We start from the raw sequence: 26,559 nt of genomic DNA, 5'->3' as shown, positions 1-26,559 counted from the left end.
TTCTCAGTTTTTTGTTACACATAGAAAAGCCTCTACTACTCAGAGTTTATTTTTTAAGTATATTCTATTTTTCCTTCCAGAGATATATTTTTGTTTTTTTATCTTCTAAATTTTGAATCCATGTAGAATTTAACTGTAATAATGTGGGAAGCTGAAATCTAAGTATATATTTTTCCCTGGGGCTTATATGTTCCAGTGTCCGTTATTGAACAAGCCATCTTCTCCCTATTGAGTTGAGTTCTGAACTTCTGTCACATATTGAATTCCAATATATCTCATATTGATTTCTGGGCCTTTTATTGTTACATGGGTACCCATGTATCAATGCCATGAGGCTTTCACTGATAGCACATTACAATGTGTATGACATCTGGTAGAGCTAGTCTTCCTCAGTAATTCTCACACACACACACACACACACACACACACACACACACACACTCCTCTTCAGCTCTTGCTGCTTGTTGGAACATCTTCTTTGTGTAGAACATTCCATAGTTTCTTTGTAATGTGTCATGATGTGAATTTCTTTTCATTCATATTTAATATTACTCCTTCACAAATCTACTACCCTGTTCTTTTCTCTTCTCTTCTTCTGAAATATCATTTACATTTTGGGTTTTTTTTTTTTAAGATTTGACTTATTTATTTGAGAGAGATAGCAGAGCAAGATAGAGCACGAGCTGGCAGGAGGGGCAGGGGGAGAGGAAGAAGTAGGCTTCTGTCTGTGGGACTCCATCCCAGGATCCCCGATCATGACCTGAGCCACGGCAGACGCTTAACCAACCAAGCGACCCAGGTGCCCCACCATTTACACTCTTGAGAGAGATTCTCTTTGAGAAGAGAGACCTTCTGTATCTTCCATATCCCTTAAGCTTCTCTCATATTTTCTTTTTTTTTTTACTTCTCTGCACTACAATTCTGTAGAGTTTATTCTCATTTTCTTCAATTTTCTAATTCATCTTCTATATCTAGTCTGATGCCACTTCCATCCATTAATATTTTTACTGTATTTTTCTGTTACTGTATCTTTCATTTCTAGTTCTGTTTGGTTTTCCAACCATCTTGTCACATTCATGGTTCATACTCCTTGCAGATATTTAAAGCTTATCTTCTATTTATTTAAATAAAATTGGCTTAGCTGTTTATACTCTGTGGGTGATCATTCAGATAGCCAAAGTTGTGTGAATCACCCCTTCTGTCTCTCTATTTGTGCTGGCATTAACTAATGGTGTCTTGCTTTCTAGTGTGTTTGGTAGTCTTCAACTGCAATGCTTACTGCTCATGAAAAATTATTTGTACAAAATCCCTGAGGCCTAGGATAAGAGTGTCTGCTCCCAGGGATGATTAGAGTTTGTTCCTGCCGTGTGTTTGGAAGCACTATGATGTGGTATCACTTTAAACCAAATTCATCACTTGACCAATGGCTTAATAGTGACATCTAACAGGGACAGGCCTGTTTGTTTTCTTTTTCCTGCTTTGCTTACTATTAAGGAAATTCTCCCTAAAGTCCCCTGAGGTAGGAGAAAGGGAAGCAGATTTGCCTCTGGTTCACCTTTGGGAGTCCCAGCTAATATGGGCAAGAGTGTTCCATGAGACCCTTCCTTTGACCTTGGGTGAATCCTGGCCTTGGAGTATTTGGGTCTTCTTCATCCTGAAGCTCTATTAAAATCAGAGCCAACTCAATTTAACTAGATCAAAAAAGATATTCATGCAAAATGCTAGTCATTCAGTAGGTCCTTGTGATTTGTCAGCTTTTCAGTGCTTTTAAGAACAATCTTATTTAATATTTTATTCAATGTTTCATTGTTTCCAGAGGAAGGGTTAACCTATTTCTTTTTTTTTTTTTTAGAGAGAAAGAGAGAGAGAGAATATGTTCTTGAGCAGAGGGTGGGAGGGGCAGAGGAAGAGGGAGAGAGAATCTTAAGCAGACTCTTAAGTTTAGTGTAGAGACCAACACCAGGCTCTGTCTCATCAACCCGGAGATCATGACCTGAGGTGAAACCAAGAGTTGGTCACTTAACCTACTGCACCACCCAGGTAATCGTGGAAGGGTTAATCTAAATAACTGAGCCTGGGATGCTTGGGTGGCTCAGTGGTTGAGTGTCTGCCTTTGACTCAGGTCATGATTCTGGGGTCCTGGTATCGAGCCTGTATCAGAGCCCCTGCAGAGAGTCTGCTTCTCTCTCTGCTTGTGTCTCTGCTTCTCTCTCTGTGTCTCTCATGAATAAATCAATAAAATCTTTAAAAAAAAAAAAGCAACTGAATCCATTATTACCAAAAATGGAGTAATACCTGTTGATATTTCTTATAAGCTTTAGAAAGTTTTTTGTTTTTTTTTTTAATTTTATATCTTTATTGGCTTCACATTTCATTTATAGAATTTTTTAGAGAGTTCAGGTTTTTGCTTAGTCTCCCTGTTTAAGAACATGATATGCCTTTCCATTTATTCAAATCTTTTGTTTCTTAATAGCATTTTAAAGTTGTCACCTTCTACAGTTTATATTTGTTTTGTAAATTTTCACTTTTTGGTTAAATTTATGTCTACATGCTTTCTTTCTCTTATATAAATGTAATATTAAACCCAGAAATTTTCCTCAGAGTTCTGCTCTATGGTATAGGTTCTGATATATGCTAATGTAATCATCTTTATTTCATTATTCAAATCCATCCCTGATGGTAAAGTTGTACAAGAGTATTTTAGCATTTCCAAGTGGAAGGATTTTTCTTTTTTCTCCTAATTTTATTTTTAATGAATTGCTTCATGATCAGAGAGGCTTTTCTGTGCTCATTCCAAATTTTGGAATTTATTGAAGCTTTCTTTTACCCTTGTATATATAGTCAATTTTTTTGACTATTCCAAGAGTACTTGGAAAAGTATATTCTCAAGGTATAGAGAGTTCTATGTATATTAAATTTACTAATTACATTATTTTTTTTTGATTTGCACTAAAAGGAATAATAAAAGGGATCTAAAGCTCATATAGGAAACTTAAATTTTCTCAATTTTTTTTTTTTTTTTTTTTTTTTTGGCTCAGGATCATGACCTGAACCAAAGGCAGACTCTCAACCACTGAGCCTCCTAGACATCGCAAATTTTCCCAGTATTTGTACATTAAAAATATTTGTGTTCTGCTTTTTGACTTGGAAATGATTTGGCTAGATGTAAAATTCTCTGGTCATGCATTGTAGACATTGTTTAAATCTCTTTTAGGTCTTCTGAGTGTTGCTATGGTGAAACTTAAGAGCAGCTTGGGTTTGTTAAGTCTCTTTATAGGTGACTTGGTCTTGCTATCAGAAAGTTCAAAGGATTCCTTTGTATCTTTATAGTCCAAAAACTTTTCTAGGCTATGATTTGATGTCGATTATTTTGTGTTAATTTTGCCTGCAATGGAGTAACCCCTTTTATTTATTTATTTATTTATTTATTTATTTATTTATTTATTTATAAAGATTTATTTATTTATTTATGATAGATATAGAAAGAGAGAGAGAGAGAGGCAGAGACACAGGAGGAAGGAGAAGCAGGCCCCACGCCAGGAGCCCGATGCAGGACTCGATCCCGGGACTCCAGGACCGCTCTCCTGGCCAAAGGCAGGCACTAAACCGCTGAGCCACCCAGGGATCCTCGAGTAACCCCTTTTAATCTGAATAGTCTGGTCTTTTACATATGGAAAGTGTTAACAGTTATTTTATTTAAAAAAATATGATTACTGCTTCATATTTTCTATTTTCTTTTTCATACATATATTTAAAGATTTCTTTATTTATTTGGGGGAGAGAGAGAGTGTGTGAACATGGAGGTGGAGGAGCAGAGAGAGAGGGAAAAAGAATCTCAAGCTGACTCCCCACTGAGTATGGAGCCTCATGCAGGGCTCGATCTCACAACCCTGAGATCACACCCTGAGTGGAAACCAAGAGTCTGATGCTCAACCAACTGAGCCACTAAGCACCCCTTTTTCAGATATATTTTATATACTATTCACTCTTCCGTTAATCCTTTACAAACTTTCATTCATTTCTGTTTTATTTCATTGCTCACTCCCAACCTGTGAGTACCTGATATGTTTCCAGCTGAGAGCACCTCCCTTCTCCTGCCACCACTGTTGTCCTTATTTCTCTGTCACCTTCTTTGCTAAGTTCTGCTAGTTCTTGTTTTACCTCCTCTTCTCTTGCTCAATTTTTCCTAAACAATTGTATGTCTGGGCTCTTGTTTTGTTTTGTTTCGAGCTCCTGGTTTTTAAAGATGATTGCTTCACTAGGTTTTTTTTTTTTTTCAATGCATGACAATACTTTGAGTCCCAAATTTCACCTATTTTGTGACAATATTTGTCTAGTGAATCTTTTTCCACTCTTCTTCATTTGTTGTTCTTGTTTCTTTCACCTTCTCTCATGCATAGGTTCCGTACCGATTCCTTTCTGGCTACTCATCTTGAAGTGAGGTGAGGCTTTCTGAATCAGCTCTTTGCAAAAAATGTATGTGAGGAGAGAGCCAGGGTTTATTCTGAGCTAGTAGGAATTCTTCTTAAACATAAGGCCATGATGGTGAGACTCCTCTAGTTGTCAACTTATAGTTTCTTTTCCTGCAGCAATTGCTAGCCGCAGAGCTGCACACAAGGAAATCACCTTCCTTCCCCTGACTGGCTAATACACTAAATAATGAACTTTGTCATTGTTAGGGTATCTGAGTCATCAGATTTCTTTATTTTCTGGAACTGTGATGACATAACACTTCCCCTTAGGATAGTGATACTCCAAAATAAAGGACTACATTTGACCTGCAAGTGGCCACCATCATCATCACTATCATTGAATTCTGTAGCTTCAATCTCCTTTTTCAATCCAATTTAAAGACTACAACATGGAATATGAGGAAGGTGAAGAAATGTCCAGAACAGGATAACTTCTGTGAAGGGGAGGATCCTGATAGAATGGCTGTCAGATACCTGAAGATGTAAATTTTTATTTCAGATAAGAACTTACTTAATGTCCTTTAGAAAAAAAAAAATCTCATTTCAATTTTGTCGTCCAGAAAGAAAATGTCTCAGAAAATAAAAGTCATTAGACTCTGCTAAAGCTGGGTATTGTGGAATAAAAACAGGGGCATTGGTCAAATGGGGTTTCCAGTGTACTACCTCAGCAAGACAGTCAGAAGAAATACATCAAAGATCATGATTCGGAGAACCCTTAAGGTTTATCAAGTTTTATTATATCCATGCACTGAATTTATAAGTATTTGTGTTGTTATCTATTTATTTTTATAGATACATATAGATGTATTTTCTATGTATTATCTCTTGTTTTCTTTCTTTTTTAAAAAAAAAAGATTTTATTTATTTATTCATGAGAGACACAGAGAGAGACAGAGACATAGGCAGAGGGAGAAGCAGGCTCCTTCAGGAAGCCTAGTATGGGACTTGATCCCAGGACCTTGGGATGACACCCTGAGCCAAAGGCAGATGCTCAACCACTGAGCCACCCAGGGGCCCCAAATCCTCTTCTCTACACTGGTTGTTGGAGGTAAAGATGGCCCTGGTGCTCCGGAGGACAGGAGAGTACGCAGAGCCTAGGATGCTGAAAGTAGGCAGGCCTGCTCCCAAAAAGGGGTCGGGGTCCAGGGGGAGACTTGCTCAGGGAGCACAGGGTGCTGGGAACTCTGTACCTTCCTCCTCTAGCCTACGATTTTCCATCGCCACCAGACAGCTGTTTGAAATACTACAGCTCCAATCCCCATGACTCTCTTGGAACTCTTCCACCATCCCCATGGCCTCACAGCTCCAGTATGGGAAACTGTGCTTTAGAGGGATGTTATGAATATTAAGGAACAAGTGATTATAAATCTTTTGGCAAACAGACAGTCCTATAGAAATGTTAAATAACCGTATGTTCCCATTTAGCTTCATTTATAGCTTTTGGATGGAACTGAGACATTTTCCCTCTTGTTTGGGACTTTCACTATTCAGTATTTGTAAAGAAATCTTTAGCCACCTCTTATGTAAGGCTTAAGGGAAGTTCTCTTCATCTTCATGCTGACTTCTCCAAAGGGGTTTTTGTTTTTGTTTTTAGTTTGGTTTGTTTGGTGGTTTTTGTTTTTGTTTTTTCGGTCTGCTCTGAAGGCCCTGTCATTGGTTGGGTCTGTTACAAACAATCTCTTAATTGTGCGGCTTACACCTATCTAAAGACTTCATCAGTTCATTGTCTTTCTGAGGGCATTCACAGGTCATGAAAAATCTAGGTTCTGTAGAGTTAGCCTTCATCTTGGATCATAACACTTAACATGATTTCTTTTCATATGGTTCCATTGTGTTATGCAACGATACCTGCCTCCCACCCCCAAATCTGAGTACGTATCTCCAAAACCCAATTACCCACACAAACTTGGGACCAGTTATCTGGATAAATGATAGCCATAAGTGTTCCAAGAAACTTTAACCTTAATAACTTCATAATAATTAATAGTGCTAAATTAATCTAGAGAGCCTCTCCCAAGAGTTGCCAAAAGGGAATATAATTTAACTACTTTGAGAACCTTTACTCTGTTCTCATCCCACACTTCCATGGAAAGTTCCAAAGATATGCAGAGGAAAGGTGGAGAACAGTGGAGAATGAAACGAGATGAGGACTGGCTGTTACAGGCTGGGTGATCAATGGTACACTTCTCCCCTCTGAACTCTTCCTAAAACTGGAGGTACTTCTGTATTTTTCTCTCCTCAGTGCAGTGTCAATGAATACTTTCCACTCTCCTGGAGCCATTAATGTGCAATCATCATCCCTCTGTGGAGGCCATCTGACCACTGTGTTGGTCTTGTCTTCATGGATAAAATCTTCCAGGTCTCTCTGTCCACTCAGAGCCCAAGGCCCACTCTCTGCTGGGTTATATCCTCCAGGTCCCAAATAGAAAGTTTCAGGGGAGGGGGGTGGTCTGAGTTCAGAAATACCTTACCAGACTCTTCTGCATCTTTAGTAAACCAAGATGTCCTAAAGCAGTCAAGTCTTCATTTACACCCTTTAAATATCTGTAGACGGTCATCATGGCTCTCAGTCCAGAAACACTCTAACCTCTCTAACACACTAACACACTTCTGCCCTCTTCCAGAAAATGCACACAGTGCATTTTCCAGAAAATGCAACAGTGCTTGTGTTGTTTTAGAAGACCTTTGATGGCACCAAACAGATTCTGATTCCCTTGTTATCAGATACAGAAAGTGAATTGGTCTCTACCTTGTGCACAGAGAAGCTTTTCTGTGTATAGGCTGGCAGTGCAGCCTACAGGCAATGGGGAGATTGTCAGATGGCAACAGTAAAGCATGAATAACATTTAATTTGAGCAGTCTTTTGTCCTGCTAAGATGTCTTCTCTTCCTTTTGTCTGTAAACTGTTTTTCTGCCTCTATTTCTTTTTGGTCTTATCTTCTGGTAAAATGCATGAACTTACACTTTGTAGCAAACTGCACTGCAGCAGACTTTGAACAGATTCCTCTGTAAATTCTTCAAGGACAGTGATTATAGTAGTAATTCCTCTGTATGTGTGTGTGTGAGGGAGAGGGAGAGAGAGCGCGCATCAAATAAGTGAGTGAATGCATACATACGTGAATAAAGAAATGGAAATTGCAAAAGGGAATTATCAGGAAAGAGAAGACTGTATAATTTATTTTTAAATTTTAAAAAATTTTTTAAAGATTTTATTTATTTATGAGAGAGAGAGAGAGAGAGAGAGAGGCAGAGACACAGGCAGAGGGAGAAGCAGGCTCCATGCAGGGAGCCCGACAGGGACTCGATCCCGGGTCTCCAGGATTAGGCCCTGGGCTGAAGGCGGCGCTAAACCGCTGAGCTACCGGGGCTGCCCCAAGACTGTATAATTTAAAAAGAAGGAAGAAAATCTGGTCATATGCCCACATTCACTGTTGATGTTGTGTTGCGATTGAAACAATCCTAAAAAGATGTGATGGCACGTGGCAAGTTGCTGGCTTTGGAGACAAATGGTCTTAAGCTTGAACCCTGGCCCTGTCATCTACCGAGCCCTAAACCTCTCTGAGGCTGTTGTTCTCTTTGGCATGAGGCAGGACACACAGCCATCATAGGCACCATGCAGGATTTACACTAGAATAACGACGTAAGTGCTTGCCACTGCGCCTGCCACAGGGAGGGCTCAACAAACGGTGTGGTATCTCTGGATGGCATCCTAGTCAGTGTCGAAGTGAAGACATTTCTTATTTTGGCTGAATATTTGGTACGTGTGTCACGGACCTGTTCTCTCACCTCCCCTAATTTGCATCTTCTATTTTTTTAATCCCTAAAGTTCATTTTATGTAAGTAATTTCAGTATTCTTTTCAGAATTAGGGTCTGGCACTTCACATTCCCCAAGGGGTGATGAAGGCCATGTTTAGTGATGCCTTTGCTGTGTCTTGACCAGCCTTTGGAGGGCAGCGGCAGAGACCAGGGTGGTACAGGAGCCCCGCCCCCAGCTGTATTCTGAGTCCTCTTATAGGACCACTGTTCCTCATTTTTGATGAAAAATCTGCACTAGGTGCATGGAATAAAAGAGAGGTTCCAATAATCAAAGAATCATCTTTCAACATAAAGAAGGAGGAGAAAGGCAAGTAAGCATTTTTCAAATTCTAAAAGATATCATTTGAGCAGTCTCTCTTCCAGAATTTCTTATCTGAAAAAAGATTCTTGGAATCCTTTCTGCCCATAAAACTTGGAAGTTTTGCAACACCACCAGCAGGGCAAGCAGCTTAGACATGGAGCCGCCATGTTGCCTGTAGACAAAGCCTGGCTCCCACCCTGCTGGTCCCGTCGAAGCAAATCTGCACAACTAGGATCTCCTTGGACACTGTCACAACTGACAAGAAGGTCAAGAACAAACAAAGGAGCCAGGAGTAAATTTACTTGTGGGAAAGCAGGCAGTGGCGGGGCAATTTAGCTGAGAGATTTGGAGACTGAGGGCTTAATGGGATTAAGAAAATAATGAATCCCCAAATTAACAGCTGTTGGCCAGGGAGACCCCACAATAAAATGTGTTTTTATTTGTGGTTCAATTGTCTTAGTGGGAATTGGAGATGTCTGTGCCAGCCTGGCTGTTTGGCAGGGCTGGGATCTCCGGAGAGGCTGCAAGCAGAGGACCCTGAGCCCATGGATGGAGAAATTGCTGTGTCAGGCCCTATGGTCAGCTTTATAAGAATTGTCTCATTTAAGTCTCCTAAAGCCCCATGAGGAAAGTACTATAGCTATTGTCCCATTTTACAGACAGGGAGACTGAATGTAGGAATACCAAGTAACAACTAGACTCATACAGGGTTACGACTCACACAGGGACTCTAGGGCCACATTCCTAACCACTACACAATCCTGCCTCCTGCAAGTGAACCTTAGCAACCGGGAAGGAGGATGCAGCCCTGGGTTCGAGGTGAGCTCAGGTAGTAAGTTACCTGTGCCTTGTCCTCAGCCTGAGATATAGGGCTGTGGAAAATGCATTTCCTGCTTCAGGATGGTGGGTGGAGACATGCATATTACAGTGTATTCATGAGAGAGAGGAGAGAGCCTTGGGGAGGGATGGAAGGTGGAGCAGGAAAGTATGTGCATGGCACACAGACGTGTCCATGCACACCCACTCACCCATTCACAAACAGCCCCAGGCAAGTGGCAGGGGTGGTCCTGCCTCTCTTCACACACACCTCTTTCCTCCACACCATTTCACCCGCCTGATTCCTTGGTTAAGACATTCTTACCTCCCCTTTGCCATCCTGACCGCCCAGTGTGAGCATATTGCTTTCTATTATCTGTATATCCAAATTTTCAGCTTACTTACGATACCCTTATGCTCAAAATGCTAGCTGAATTTGATAAGACTGACACTAAACCACAATAGAAAAAGAGCATAATGCTGAATAAAAGTAGTAGTTTAAAAAAAAAGAGCTTCAAGTGTCATTCTGACTTCTGGAAACTTCTTCCCATGAAACTCATATATTTTCCAGACTTTTAACACTTTGATCATTATGATCATTTTACATTTTTACCTCTTTCAATTGAGCTTTTGCAACTCAGAGATCAAGTTTGTTGCGTAACAACATTAACAGCTAATAAATTATGCTCTCCTCTGCCATTTTCTTGAGCAGGGCTGGCCGAGTCAAGGCCTCACGGAATTTGGGAGGAACTATTCTGAGGTTGATCCTCCAGTTGGGCTATAAGGTCAGGATTCCATGCCAGAGCTATGCTGCTCCTAAAGAGGGCATGGAGCTGAGACTCACCAAGTTGTGGGTCCATATGCTCTTTTCCAAAACTCTTGGAACCAATATGATTCAGAATTGTTTAGATTTCAGGAAAGAAATGTGCATATACCATATCTTGTAGAACAACTCCCACTGGGATCTGGAACAGCACCCCCTAATCAAACACATTAGTATTTCCATAGCGGAAAATATATTCACATCAAGTGGAATAAATATTAAATGTAGTCTAATATCATAACAATATAAATAATATAATATAATTAATAGTATAAATATTAAAATAATATAAATAACAGAGATATACATATTAAAATAATATAATAAATAATGTAAATATAAAATATAAATAATCAATTCATGTTAGTTTGGAGGAGGAGGTACAGGAGGAGGGGAAAGAGAATCCTAAGCAGGCTCCATACTCAGTGCAGAGCCTGACTTGGGCTGGATCTCACGTGCCTGAGCAGAAATCAAGAGTCCGATGCTCAACTGACTGAGCCACCCACACCCTCCTCGACCGTCAAATAACTTCAAATGACATTGTTGTTGCCACATGGGTTATCGAAACCCTTTTGGTTTTCAGATTTTGGGATTTGGGGTTTAATGGGGTTGTGGGCCTGGCAGGGCCAATGGCTGCCATTCATGGAGACTTCCTGTGCTCTCTGTGATCCTGACGAGAACCTCACAGGAGGGAAGTGTTCACAGCTTCACATGATAGACATGGAAACTTTGAAGCAGACAGTCTGGGAACATGGCCTGAGGTCTCCAAAAGAGAGAGAGGAGTCAAAGCTGGCATATCTACACCTGTGCAAGGCCTACCGTTTTGCTACCCTGACGTCTTCCCCCTAAGAAAATGACCAGCCTGACAGGTTTTTCCTTAAGATGACAACTCTCTTTATGTCACCTGTCTGACAGGCGGGCCCCTGGCTACTTGGCTCTCTCAGCTGTCTACACTTAGCATTATTAGCTCTTAGGGCTGTCAGGTTGATACGGATCCCCTGCTCTTTATGCAAGGGCCCCTTTAGTTTTCCTACTAAAAATATTTTTAAATAGTTGAGTGCCCCAGACATTCTTGAAGCAGTCATTTCCTTCCCTTCTCCTTTATTAATGGGCTAATTTCCTTCGACTCCCCAGTGTTGCTCTGAGGCACTTGTGGAAGGCCTGTTTATTGCCTTTGGCTGACATTACCTTTCTCCTTCTCCACCCCCAACTTTATCTTCTCCCTGCCAGCAGGACTAACCTTTGTTCCTTTCCTCCTTTGGGCTTCCCTCTCTTGCTCTGAATTTTCCGGAGGAGCGGTGGGGGGGGTGGGGGGGTGTTCTGAGCACTGGCTCCCCAGCCCGTTACACAGTGAGGAGTCCTGGCCTCCTCATTTGGGAAGGTTTGGGGCCATGACTGTGAAGAAGTCACATTGAGTGGGAAGTGTTCATGCTCTGGATGAAAAAACCAATCGTCTTAAACTTTCTTTTGCATTTCACCCTTTTACAGGGCACACACTGGGACGAACACCCTTGAACAGGGCCTTTCCTTATTTGAGAGCCCATGAAGGATCTTACCACAGGGTAGCTCCTCACAGCTCTGTGATGACACGAGTATGGTCAGTCAACAGCAGAGGAACCTGAGGTGGATTTGGCTTCTGAGATTTCTCCTAGCCCCCAGGGTTCTCAGGAAAGTTGGCCAAGGGCGGAATGGATATGGCCTATGGGCTCACTGCTCTGATTGAGCGACTCCCCTTCCCAATCAAGCTTTCTTAGCCTCTTTTTCCTTCATATTCTCACATAAGATGGGAGTCATGAGAATATCACTATGATTCTTTTTTTTTTTTTAAGATTTTATTCATTTATTTGACAGAAGGAGACGGAGAGGGAGAGGGAGAGAGACAGAAAGAGAGAACAAACAGGAGGAGTAGCAGAGGGAGAGGGAGAAGCAAACTCCCTGATGAGCAGGGAGCCCAATGCAGGGCTCGATCTCAGGACCCTGAGATCATGACCTGAGCTGAAGGCAGATGCTCAACTGACTGAGCCACCCAGGCGCCCTGAGAATACCACTCTGATTCTGACACCAATTCCAATGTGTGTGCTTCTTTTTTCACACCACTGAGCAATCCTCCAACATTACCTGAGCGTCCTACTATTCAACTCCATTCTGACACTATGTACCTAGAGGTGGTGTCACGTCCCTCAGGTTAAAGGTTCAGCCCCAGGAGACTGCCTCCCCCGCCTCAACGTCAGATGTCGATCACAAGTCCAGGCTGTCACCAGTGCTTCTGACTGGTGGGCTAGGGACAGTGGAGGTTCCCACCTGCTTGGATTCAATTAATTTGCTACAGCAGCTCACAGAACTCAGAGAAGCATTGCTTATGTTTACCCATTTACTATGAAAGGATATAAGTGAGGAGCAGCCATGTAGAAGAGATGCATAGGGCAAGGTATAGGGAGAGCTTGGAGCTTTCATGCTAAATTTTTATGGAGGTTTCATTATATAGGCATGATTAGCTAAGTCATGGGCCATTGGTGATTAACTCTCTCTCTCTCTAGCCTTCTCCCCTTCTTGGAAATAAGGGGTGGAACTGAAAGTTCAATCTCTAATTACATGGTTGATTCCTCTGGTGACCAGTCCCCACCTTTAGGTGACTGAGAGGCTTTCCAAAAGTCACCTCATTAGCATGACAAAAGACAGTTTCCCTCGCCTCTCATTTCAGCAATCCCAAGGGTTTTAGGAGCTCTGTGCTGCGAATATGGACAAAGACCAAATATATATGTCTTATTATAGTCACGAGATCACAAATACCTAACCCATTGAGTTGTCATGTGGGATAAGTTAATTAAATGAGTGAATATGTCTGGAGCTTTTTGCGCTGTGTCAGTTCTCTGGACACTGAGGCCACCCTTTTGTGCTCCAAGGTGAAGTCCTAATACGACCAAGGTGGGAAAATATTTGTCATCTCCCCAAGGAAGGAGGATTCTATATTGACACCCAGGGCAGGACTAACCCTCAGGTAGGGCTGGGATTAGAACCCAAAGGTAGAGATTCTCAGTGCTCTGTGCTAGGATGACAAACTGTACTGGTTTACTAGGGACTTTTCCAGTCTTAGCACCAAACGTTCTGCTTTTCAGAAAACACTTCAGCCCCATTGGTCACCCTAACCCTCCGGTCTTCGTGAGCCTTTGTTGCTTTATTGACCAAAATAGTATGCTTGGGGTGTCTGGGTGGCTCAGTTGGTTAGGTGTCTGATTCTTGATTTCAGCTCAGGTCATGATCTCAGCATTCTGGGATTGAGCCCTATGTTGAGTTCCATGCTCAGCACAGAGTCTGCTTGTTCCTCTCCCTCCAGACCTCCCTCACTTGCTCTCTCCCTTTCTCTCTCTCTCAAATAAATAAAATCTTAAAAAAAAAAAAAAAACACTATGTTTTCTGTCTTCACAGCTTTTTACAGTGGGAAAAAACCTTCAGATGCCAATCTTTGTATATAGGAAGTATTTTAAGTTACTGAAACCTAAAATTTCATAAAATAAGCATGTTTTAGTTCTCCATATTACCTTCTTTTGTATTTAATTTCCATGTCCTATCTCATTAGGTTATTTCAGACCTAGTGAATAATCTGTTGCTGGCTGCTCAGAGGAGGATGATGTATTTTCAAGCTGATGGAGAATGAATTAAGTGCTATTAATAAAGAAATTTCACAAAGTTCTAACTAACTTTTGGGAGTAGCTTACAATCAACCAGACTTAATTCTTCATTTTTTAAAAAGTTTGGCCTTCTGGAAAACATTATAAGGAGGCTTTGTTGCAAAGCACACTAATGGAGTGGAAGCACTGTGCAAACTAAAATATGAAATGATGTTATTAATCCAAATATTTTACCACAATCGTTGTTTCTTTTGGAAGAGGGTGGATAAATCCAAGATTTCACTTGGCCTGAAATATGCAGGTACTCAAGAAAAGCGATTATTGCTCCCACAGGTTCAATCTATAGCAAATGTTTATTGCATACTTAATATATTCTTGACACAATTGGCTATGGAAAAGTCACAGAGAGCAAAATTTGTTTCCAATTCTTTAAGGTAGTTACGTGGGTGCTAGAAAAGTGAGGAAAATGCTTCTGAAAAACTGTGCTTTTGGAATTGAACATTGAAATCAGTCTTTCAGCCATCATTCAATATTGCCATGCTGGATCTGGAGAGGCAGAGCCTTGTTAAAATTTCTGAATAAATCTTTAGGATAAAAGTCAGGATGAGTAGCTTATTGCCACCAACTCATTCTCAATAAACTGTTAGCTAAGAATCATTTGGAAGTTTTGGGCCAATTTGTCTTTGAACTATCAACATAAACAGGTTTGTGCCCATATAATATACCCCTTGTTGAATGTTTCTTTGCAAGATTGAATTTAGAGCTGTGAACATGAAAAATTGCTGTTAAGATATGAGGTACAGTCTAATTTTGAGGAATTTTGAAAGAATCCTTGTAGGAAAGTTGGATGGGATTCTTCTTATAGTGACACGAATACCTAGGTGGTTAATTAACCTCAATTATTATGAAGCACCTTGAAAAGATGGGAAAAACAGCAAAGATCTACTCTTGGAAAGGAAATTGATTGGGCTATTTCTATGCAGGATTGTTAGTGGCCACACACATAAATCTACTTTAATAATCCACTGCATCTCAGACCACAGGATATCTACCATCAGGCATGCCCACCCAGAAACAGGCAGCAGACTCCTGCGAAGCCAGTCTGGAAGAGAAATTTCCCAGGACTGAAAATACTGTGGTCGTTTTCATTTATTTTCTTCATTCTCCTCATTTCTCTCTCTTCCCCATACTCCTTGCCTTCTGAAAACTTTTAGAAGTTGCTGGCTTCTTTCTGGATTACTGCAAATATAAAGTTGTCCCCTAAAATAACATGTGGAAAACGAATTTTTAAAGAACTTTGAAGAACATTCACTCTTTCATGAATGGCTTTTTTTTTTTTTAGCTCTATGATGGTTCTCAAACACTACCATGAAAGAAAATGATCCGCTGAATAGTATGGCCTGAAGATTCTCTGCTCCTGGAGAGCAGTGATTGAGGACCTTGGCATAAGATGCTCCAGGAATAGAACCAACAGAGCTTGAGGATTGTCTAATGTACCCTCTGGCTTTTGGGTTCAAAACCATTCCTTAAAAACAGTGAGATTTTTCATGTTTTAGTTGAAAAGTCTACAAAATATGAGAAACTGCACATTTTGATAGGTTCGTTTTTTATTTTTATTTTTTTCATTCTATGTTGTACGTTAATGTATTGGGTTTTCTTTATTTTTGGCCAACCTCTGAAAATCCATAAGGCATTTCAAGAAAATAATAAATTTTACCATTGAAAACTTCCTCTGTATCTTTCTGGTCTCTTCTACCACTCAAATATCTAGCTTTGCTATACAACTGGTCATATCCCCAAGAAGTCTGGCATGGTTTGCCTTTTGTCTGTAGTTCTCTCTGCCTGGAGACAGTTCCTATCTCTGTCTCCAACCTCCTGACTTTTTTGTCCCTGCTGACCAGCCATTTCCTCCATGTTCTCATCTTCACCATTGGGAAGAATCTATCTGTTGATGTTGTTTTTATTTGTATTTCTCTAACTGCCAGTAGAATAGAACATTTTCACTGCCACTGAGACTCTTTGTCCTGTGATATGTGTTCATGTCCTTTGGATAATTTACTACTGGAAATTTGTCTACTACAGTAGCTATAAAATTTCTTATTTATGAAAGATATTGGCCCTTTTCTTTCTATGAAAATTATGGTTATCCTGGAGTTTTTTTGTTGACGTTTCATTTTTGTTTACAGTAGTTTTGAATTGCAGTCATTTTTATATTGTCATTTTAAAAATGTATGGCTTATTCCTTTTATTCATTTATATTTTCCCATTCCCATTCATTTATATTTTCTTCTAGAATTTTTATGGTTCACTTTTTACATTTAAATGCTAACTCATCTGGAACTTATTTTGGTGTATGGTTTGAGGAACATTTCCTGACAAATAGATATTTCCAGATAAATGGATAGCCAAATAGTCCAACACAAGTTATTGAATAAACTATTCTTTCCCCTGTGAGTTTTGATACCAACTTTATTATGCAGTGATCTGCCTTGAATAAATTCTGGGGAAAGTAAAATTGTCTCTGTTTGCAGATGACAGGATATTATATATAGAAAACTCTAAAGACTACACACACACATACACACACACACAACACACATATGCACACACACAAAAACTTGCTAGGACAAATAATTGAATTCAGTAAAGTTGCAGGTTACAAAATCAATATATCAAAATCAGTTATGTTGTTATACACTAAGAACAAACACTCTGAAAAGGAAATTGGGAAAACAGTTGCATTTAAAGTCATATTAAAAAGAATAAAATGGTTATAAATAAACTTAACTAAGGAAATGAGAGACTTTTACACTGAAAACTACAAATTATTGCTAAAAGAAATTAAAGACATAAACAAATGGAAAGACATCCCATGTTCATGCATTGGAAAACTTAATATTACTAAAATGTCCATACTACCTAAAGCAATCTACAAATTTAATGCAATCTCTATCAAAACCCCTATGACCATTTTACAGGATTAGAAAAAGTTCTACAATTCATATGGAACTATAAAATCCAAAATCAATCCTGACAAAGAAGTCCAAGGCTGGAGGCATCATACTTCCTGATTTCAAAGTATATTACAAAGCTACAGTAATCAAAACAGTATGGTACTGGCATAAATATAGACATTTAGAATAGAAAGCCCAGAAATAAATCCCTAAATTCATCAATAAGGTTGCCAAGAATACACAATGGGGAAGGGGCAGTCTCTTCAACAAATGTGCTAGGAAAACTGGATAGTCAAAAGCAAAAGAATGAAGATGGACCTTTATGTTACACTATAAACAAAAATTAACTTAAAATGGATTAAAGACTTAAACAAGACCTGAAATTGTAAAGGTCCTGGGAAAAAACACAGGGGAATATCTTCATAACATAGGTCTTGACAACTTTTTGAATATGACACCATAAGCAAAAATAAACAAGTGAGACTTCATCAAACTAAGAAAGTTCCTACACAGCAAATAAAAAATAATAATTGGATGAAGAAGCAACCTAGAGAATGGAAGACAATATTTTCAAACCATACATGTGATGAGAAGTTAATTTCTAAAATAAGAAACTCCCACAACTCAATAGTGAAAAAACTAACCCAATTGAAAAACAGGCTAAGGACTTGAATGGATTTCTCCAAAGACATACAAAATGGTCAACAGGTATATGAAAAGATGCTCAACATCACTCACTGTCAGGGAAATGCAAATCAAAACCGCAGTAAAATATCACCTCACACCTGTCAGGATGGTTATTATTAAAAACAAAACAAAACACAACAAATGTTGGCAGGGATGTAGAGAAATTGGAACCCTTGTACACTGTTGATGGGAATGCAAAATGGTCTAGCTGCTATGGAAAATAGTATGGTGCTTTCTCAAAATATTAAAAATAGAACTATCATATGCTCCGGCAATCTCACTTCTGGGCATTTATCCAAGAGAATTGAAATCAGGATCTTTAAGAGATAATAGCACTCCTGTGTTCACTGCAGCACTATTCACAATAACCAAGAGGTACAAACAACCTAAGCATCCATGAACAGATGAATGGATTTTCTAAGTGTGGTATATATATATACCCTGGAATGTTATCAGACTTAAAAATATGTGACAACATGAATGGACATTATGCTAAGGGAAACAAGCCAGTTGCAGAAAAACAAATACTATAGGATTCCACTTACTATATGAGGTATCTCAAGTAGTCAAACTCATAGAAACAAAAAGTAGAACGGCTGCTGCCAGGGGCTGGGGGGTGAGGGAAATGAGAAGTTGCTGTTCAATGGGTATAAAGTTTCAGTTATGTGAAATGAATAAATTCTAGAGATTTTCTGTACATTGTGCCTATAGATAACAATACTGTATTGTACACTTTAAAACCTGTTAAATAAAAAAAAAAACCCTGCTAAATGGGTAAACTCATGTAAAGTGTTCCTACCAAAATAAAATTAAATTAAAATACAAAATTTCGAGGTTTCTGGGTGGCTTAGTGAATTAAACATCTGACTCTTGATTTCAGTTCAGGTCATGATCTCAAAGTTCTGAGACTGAGCCCAGTGTGGGGCTCCACGCTCAGAGGGGAGTCTGCTTAAGAGTCTCTCTCTCCCTCTCCCCCTGCCTTTCCCCCCTACTTGTGCACTCTGTCTCTCTCTCTCTCTCAAATAAATAAATAAATGTTTTTAAATATATATATATATATATATATATATATATATATAGAGAGAGAGAGAGAGAGAGAGAGAGAGAGAGAGAGAGCTCTGTGGATATTAGAGAACACTAGAAAATTGCATGTGAGGGCATTTCTTACATAAGCCTCATTTACTATCATCTTGTTGTCTAATGATGCTGATCATGTTATAAATATTTATGTATGGTATTATTTAAGTGCTATTATTTATTAAATAACTTTTTAAAAACATTTTGTTTTGTTTTGTTCTGTTTTTTACTGAAGACCATATAGAGTAGTGGTAGGGTTTGGCTGGACAAACCGCTTAATCTGCTTCTCTGCTTCCTCATCCATATGGTGTCGACCACACAGGTTTATTAAGCATTCAATTAAATTATACTTGTAAGAAATTTAGCCGTGTGTCTGACACTTAGTAATGAACAAGTATTAGCTATTATTCTCTTTATACAATGAAGTTTAGACAAGTCAAAGAAAAAAGCCTCCTATATAAAAGAAAGTCTTATGTGTTTTAGACCATCTTAATCCAAACAGGCCCAAAATCAAAATATTTCAAAGACAAGGTGGTCTACCTTATCCTGTAGTTTCTAGAAACATGGATGAAAACTCTCCAAGAATAAATAATAATATCCAACATGAACGAATAAATATCAGGTAGTAAGGGACAATAAGATTTATTTGTCCTTTGGATTTCTTTCCACTGTAAATAGAGATGTGCTCCATGATCAGTGTAAATTGTGGGAAAGAACATTCTATAAATCTCCATTTCACCCCACTAAGTCTCAGGGGACTTTGGAAGACAAACTTACTGTTAATGATCTTCTTCCCTGTTTTTTTTTTTTTTTTTTAAGATTTTTATTTATTTTTTCATGAGAGACACACAGAGAGAGAGGCAGGGACACAGGCAGAGGGAGAAGCAGGCTGCATGCAAGGAGCCTCACGTGGGACTCGATCCTGGGTCTTCAGGATCATGCCCTGGGCTGCAGTCAGTGCTAAACCACTGAGCCACCCGGGCTGCCCATCTTCTTCCCTTTTCTACTGTGGTACCTGAGAAAAATGGGATTATTGTGTAATGCTCTAATGAAAACAAAACATAGAGGTAGAGGTAATGCAGTATTTTATCTGGGGATTCAGTTCAACGGCAGTAGTCTTCATATTAATTGAATGTGAGCTGAAGAAACACAGAAAACAGTGTTTTTAAAAATTATAATCACTTGTGTCTTATTGGAGAGCAAAATATGTAAAATAAAGGATGCCTTAAATTATTTTGATATATTTTGTGCCTAATTAACAACTAAAATTGTTTCCCCTCATGGTATTGCTGATTTCAGTTCTGTTCTAATGTTTGAAAATATATGTAAATCAGCTTTTTAATACTTTCTTATTAAAATTATGTCTTTATAAATGCATAAATATGTGCATGCGTGTGTAGTGAATTTTTTAAATGATCTAGAATGTACAGGGCATTATGAAAAAGCAATCTTATTCTTTTCATCACAGGGCTTTCAAAGCTGTTCTTTGAATTATTTTTCCCCACTCCTTGCTTAAATCTCAACTGTAGCCATAGTTTATCCAGTCTTTTTCAGATAATGAAAGTTCAGTCCAGTATCATAATTGCATATTTCCAATTTGCCACATGAATAAAAATGTCCCATTTTTCTGTAGCTTGGAAGCTTGCAATGGAAGTGGGAGCTTTGGTTGACTTCTTTTCCCCTATCTTCCTCTACCACCTCATCTACATGCAAGCTGCTCTTTTAAACCCTTCTATGGGCTGAGAGTTTGGAGGAAGATAGGAGAAGGGAGAACAACAAAGGGAAAAAAAGGTCTTGCTTGGCTGTGCAATTGTAACCTGGAGTAAACTCTTCATATGGTAGACTCTTTATGATGACACATTGATTCTTGGTGTCTTCCTGAGAGTTCTTCAGGCTCCCTCCTCTGCAACCCACCATGACTATAGTTGGGATCTCTCATCAACAGCTCCCTTCCTCCAATTGCTAATGACCATCACCACGATTTCCTTTGGAATCACATTGGCCAGACTCCCTTTCAAGATGATACAATCCAGCTCCATTCCATTTGGCCCATGGGAGCTCACACAATTTTTGCTTTGCTTAACTCAGGAAGTTAGACTGTTTCCAGTACAATGTCTTCCCAAAGATTGGCTTTGTTATCTTGGAGCTCCTGATAGTCACAGCCTCTTCCCTTTAAGCTGGTCAAGCATCAGTCAGACCCCAGCTCTGGTCTCTCTAGCCAGGCAATCCATGTCAAACTTTTCAAATGATTCTCTTGAAGTTCCTCTTCTTGACTTGAAGACCCTCTTTCCTTCCTCCACAGGAGAAATACATGGCCAACTGTTCCAAAAAAAAAAAAAGTCAACACAGGTGTCTTCAATTACAGTGACTCATTTTTCTTCTCTTTTATAACCTAGAAATGAATGGCAGACTAATGCTGGCAGATGATTTCACAATTTCTTAGCCCCTCCCTGCATAAACAGTCTAGCATCTTCCAAGGGATGTAAGACACAAAGATATTCAACAATAATTGTATTTGTTCTCAAATTCTGGGACTTCAGTTGAAACTGTGAGTCAACAGGAAAAGTCCCATTTTAACATAGTGTTATATATGTGTCATGGGCTCCTACTGGTAGTGCTTCAATATATTATGATTTAAATCATGTTCCTTGACAAAATAAATTTGGAAAGCACTGCTCCATTGTTTTGCTTTTAAGTATGATGTAAGCTACTTGGTTTGAGATAAATTTTTAATCATGTTGAGGGAGTATTCTATATGCAATTTATTTTTTACCAAAAATGAATATTGAATATTGTTAAATACCTTTTGACAGTAAAGATGAACATAAAGTTCATTGATGTGATCAATGGTATTTTTAGATTTCCTAATATTAAGTAATTTGTGGCTTCATAGAGCATTATTCCTTTAATAGGATGCTAGATTAGATTTACTAATACTTTAAATGTTTTGTATCTTATTCATAAGTGAGCTTAGTAAAAAAAAATTTGTGCCATCTTTGTCAGGTTTCAGTATATGCTACCTTTTTAAATAAAAAATGCAAAGCATTTTCTATATTCATCCAAGTTATAGTTACCTTTTTCAGAAAAAACTACTAGAGTACATGCATAGAAAAATACATCTATCAGTTTTCAAAAATAATCACACTTGAGGGGGACCTTGCTGGCACAATCAGTAAAGTGTACAACTCTTGGTTCCAGCTCAGATCATGAACTCAGGGTCGTGAGATTGAGCCCCATGTCAAGGCTCTCTAAAATAAATAAATCTTAAAAAAAAAAAAAAAGTAACAACACTTGAGTAACTAGCACCCAGATGGAGAAAAACCAACATAAGTGCCCCAGAATATCCTTCATTTCCCTTTCACTAACTAAGGTCAACTGCATAGAGTAATTTGATCTGTGTGTATACCTTATGTAAATAGATTCATACATATGCACTCTTTTGTATTGGTCTTCTTCTTCTTCTTCTTCTTCTTCTTCTTCTTCTTTTTTTTTTGAGAGAGAGAGAATGAGCATGAGCAGGGAGGGTTTAAGAAGGAGAGGGAGAGAGAGAATCTTAAGCAGGCTCCATGCCCTGCGGAGTGGGACACAGGGCTCAATCTTATGACTCTGAGATCATGACCTGAGCTGAAATCAAGAGTCAGGTGTTTAACTGACTGAACTACCCAAGCACCCTGTGTTGGTCTTCTTTAATTCACTATTATATTTGTGCAATTTAGCCATATTATTGTGTATGGTGATATACAGTTCATTCTCATTGAAATATAACATTCCATTGAATATATATACTAAAAATTGCTTATCCATGCTGCTGTCGATGGGCATTTGGGTTATTTTCAGTTTGAGACTTTCAAAGACTGCTTCTATAAACAGTCTAGTGTAGGTGGTTTTTTGAATACAGGTACATATCTCTGTTAGGTATATATTAGGAGTGGAACTGCTAGGCTGTAGAAAATCATATGGGATATTTGTCATTTTCTTTCTTACTGTTGTGTAGGAATTCTTTATATATTCAGAATGCAAACTAAAGAATGGAAAAAGATGTATTACACAAACAGCAATTATAAGAAAGGTGTGATAGTTATACTCATACCAGACAAAATAGATTTTAAAACAAAAATTACTACTAGAGAGAAAGAAAAATATTTTATAATAGAAAGGTTAATTCATCAGGAAGATGTAACAATTTTAAGTCTATATGCACTTACCAACAGAGCCTCAAAATACATGAGGCAAAAACTGACAGAATTGAAAAGAGAAATAGAGAATTCATAAGTAATAATTGGAGACTTCTATACCTAATTTTCAATAATAACACAACTAGAAAGAAGATCAATAAGGACTTTAACATAGGTGTAAACCTTCATGACCTGAGGTTAGACCAAGCTTTTTTATACCTGACACCAAAAGCACAAGTCACAAAAGGGAAACTAGGTAAATTTGATTTTATCAAAATTTAAAAATTTATACTTCCATGGATTCCACTAAGAAAGTGAAAAGACAACCCACAAAACAGGATATTTGCAAATCATATATCTGATAAGGGACCTGTATCTAGAATACAGAAGGGACCCTTACAACTCAATAATTAAAAGAAAAATGACCCGATTTTTAAATGGGCAATGGATATGAATAGACATTTCTTCAGAGAAGATATACAAATAGCCAATAGGTACAAGAAGGAGAGATACAATGCAATAAGAGCACATTAGGAAAATTTAAATCAAAACCACAACAAGATAGCATTTCATTCCCACTTGGATGGCTCTAATAAAAAAGACAGATAATAACAAGTGTTGATAAGGATATGGAGAGGTTAAAATCCTTATGTATTAATGGTGATGAAAAATGGTGCAGTTACTTTGGAAAGCATTCTGGCAATTCCTCAAGATAGTAAACATAGAATTTCCATAGGACCCAGCAATTCCACTTTTAGGTATATACCCAAGACAAATGAAACCATATCTGAATACAAAAATTTGCACACAAATGTTCATAGCAGCATTATTCATGATAGCGAAACACAGAAACTATACAAATATTTATCAAATGAGGCACAGATAAATAAAGTGTGGTATATCCACATAATGAAATATTATTTCCATTGTAAAAAGGAATAAAAAATTAAAAATGAAATAAAACAAAAAGGAATGAAATACTGATGCATACTACGTCATGGTTGAACCTTGAAAACATTATGCCCAGTGTGTGTGGGGGGGGAACTAGTCATAAAGAAGACATGTTGAATGATTCTATTTGTTTAAAATATCCGATTCAGACAAATCCATAGTCAGAAAGTATATCAGTTGTTGCCGGGGCCTGGGAGATTTGGGAGGAGTGGGATGGGGTGTGATTACTCATCAGTACAAAGTCTATATTATGGATTTTGAGGTTGGTTGTGGTGGTTACACGATTCTGGATACACTAAAAGCCATTGAATTGTACACCTTATATGGATGAATTGGATGATATGTGAATAATATCACAAGCTATTAAAAACAATTTCAATCTTGAACAATTCATGCTTACATTCTTTAAAAGATTATTATCCCTAGGTGGCGCAGCGGTTTAGCGCCTGTCTTTGGCCCAGGGCGCGATCCTGGAGACCCGGGATCGAATCCCACATCGGGCTCCCGGTGCATGGAGCCTGCTCCTCCCTCTGCCTGTGTCTCTGCCTCTCTCTCTCTCTCTCTCTGTGTGTGACTATCATAAATAAATAAAAAATTAAAAAAAAAAAAGATTATTACTCTTTAATACCTCCCACAGTGCTCAGGATATGTGGTCAATAAATGCAAATCAACAGAGTAAAGACTTTGATCAAATTAGACTGAAGAGGCAATATGCTTTCAAATTTCTCTGACACAGATTTCAGGCACAGACTTAGGCCATTCCACAGGATTCTGATCTGACAAAGAACAGAACCCTTTTCTGGGTTAGATGAAAAGGGGAAGCACCCCAAACAATAAGACAACCAAGCTACAAGCTGGCGCATTCCTATCTGCATGGCTGATAAGGACCATCTGATGCAATGTGGCCTTCCTCACCACAAAGTCACAATATTTATTTTAACACCAGTGAATATTGAGTGTGTGTATATATCTATATACTGATAAAACATTGCTCTAATATGTACACAGGGTCTGAACAGGATCAATTTATCAGGGTAATCATGCAAGCCTATGTATGAGAGAGGTCGTTTACATAGTGGGTTGATAGAGTACTGTGATATAAGCCATAGAGAAGCACTATCTAATGCTCATAATGCATGATATATATTTCATAATATGAGTATTGTATAAATAATTAATAGCATGGGCTTGAGAAAGCATTAGGATATGAATAAGAGAGTTTGCATGCAAGAAGATCTGCTCAAAGACTCGCTCTTAGTAGATTGGATAGAAATGCACAGGTTGGCCAAGCATATCACACATTTTTAGGGCCATTCTTCATCAAGCTTTGCCTTGTCTGATGGCTGATTCTCCTACTCAATGATGCTATCTCTTCAGATACAATTTTGAAGTATTTTATTTGTAAGTTTAAAAAATGTGTCTGCTGTCTATTTGTGTGAAAGTCAACATAGAGGAAAAAAATAATAAAAATAATAATAGTAAAAAGAAAGTCAACGTAGAGATAAATTGCCTCATAAAATAGCAAAACAGAATGCAACTTTTTGAATTTCTAGATGTCACCATTTGTCTCAGAAATGTTCTATTTAGAAATAAGTAGTTGGCAAAATATTGACTAGTCTATGTGTAATTTATCTTTCAACCATTACTCAGTGCTTCCCAAGCACCCTTGATGTCCACCTAGCGAAGAACACTGTGCTGATATTTAGCTCACATCCCCAAGGATATCTCCTTTGCCTAATACATATGTATTAATTCCCATTAACCTCATTTAGAGGAAGGAGCAATGTGGGTATGAAGAGGCCAGAAGGCAGTGAGTGTCTGTTACGGTATATGAGTAACTCTTCCCATTATCATTCGGCCTTTATTTACTCAATGAATTCACATTGTGAGTAACTCATTTTTGAGGGCTGGTTCTTTTTCCTCCAGGGCTACTGGCAAAGACAAGTCCCTCATTCTTTCCTAGAGTTAGAAGTTACAATGGCTGTAAAAGACACTGAAGAAAAGTAACTCTGCGAATTAATGCAGACATTTGCAGACAGAAAGCCTCCTGGAAGAGCATTTATAAAAGTGGAGTTGCTGTTGAACTTACCTCGTGAAGAGAGTAGGCCCATGAATCATGTCTGCTCCCTGTCAGTCGACACCCGGGGACTGGGCATTCCCCTGCCCCACCCCCACCCACTTAGACCTTGGTGGAAACTACATAGGTATTTATAAATCTCTCTCTAAAATCCTGTGATTCACCAGTGCAATGAACCCATTTCTCTCCTCAAGTCTCAACCTCTGAGAAATTATGAGGAGGAGTCAGCTGATGGCCAATGCTCAGACTGACACGAAGAGTTATAGGGCCTGCTGACCTTGCCCTCTGAGTTTCTTTCAGTCCTCAGGAACCACAATTTGAAGACTCTAGATTTACAGTGACAATATAGGCCTTCTATTTGAGACAGTGTCAGAAGGGCTCTGCTTAAAATTTGAAAGAGTGTCTGCTCTCTGATTGGTTTATTCATCAGTAAAATCACTGTGTTCTGCTTCTGTGAAAAGTATTCTTATAGCCCCTTGAAAGGGGGGGGAACCCCTCTAGTTTTCATTGAAACAAGGAAGCAAAAAACTTTAAGGTATATTTTTAAATGATGGTAAGAAGTAAAAAAGAAGGAAGTGTCCATTGGGTCAATGGTACTGGGAGATGGGAAGGATGAGGGTGGAAAAGTGTGAAGGTTGGGTGAGTGTTTTCTCCATCCTAATAGGTGAGGGAATGAGGGTGAAGTCCTGAACAGTGGCTTGATGGGTCCATCTCAGGTTGAGTTTTTCCAGGCCAGAACAATGGAGAGAGAAGGAAAAGAGATTTGAGGGTGAGCATGCT

At 38.7% G+C, this 26,559-nt stretch overlaps 1 long non-coding RNA gene across 1 annotated transcript in view; it reads left to right on the top strand.

Annotated features, from left to right (window-relative positions):
- The window catches only part of LOC144315132 (uncharacterized), a 48,055-nt gene that overhangs the window by 2,961 nt on the left and 18,535 nt on the right, over positions 1-26,559 (top strand). The window lies entirely within an intron of this gene.

Source organism: Canis aureus, chromosome 6 (genome assembly GCF_053574225.1).
Source record: "Canis aureus isolate CA01 chromosome 6, VMU_Caureus_v.1.0, whole genome shotgun sequence".
In the NCBI taxonomy this organism is placed as follows: Eukaryota; Metazoa; Chordata; class Mammalia; order Carnivora; family Canidae; genus Canis; species Canis aureus.
The sequence above is the reverse complement of the archived record's forward strand: the minus strand, read 5'-3'. Positions and strand labels throughout refer to the sequence as shown.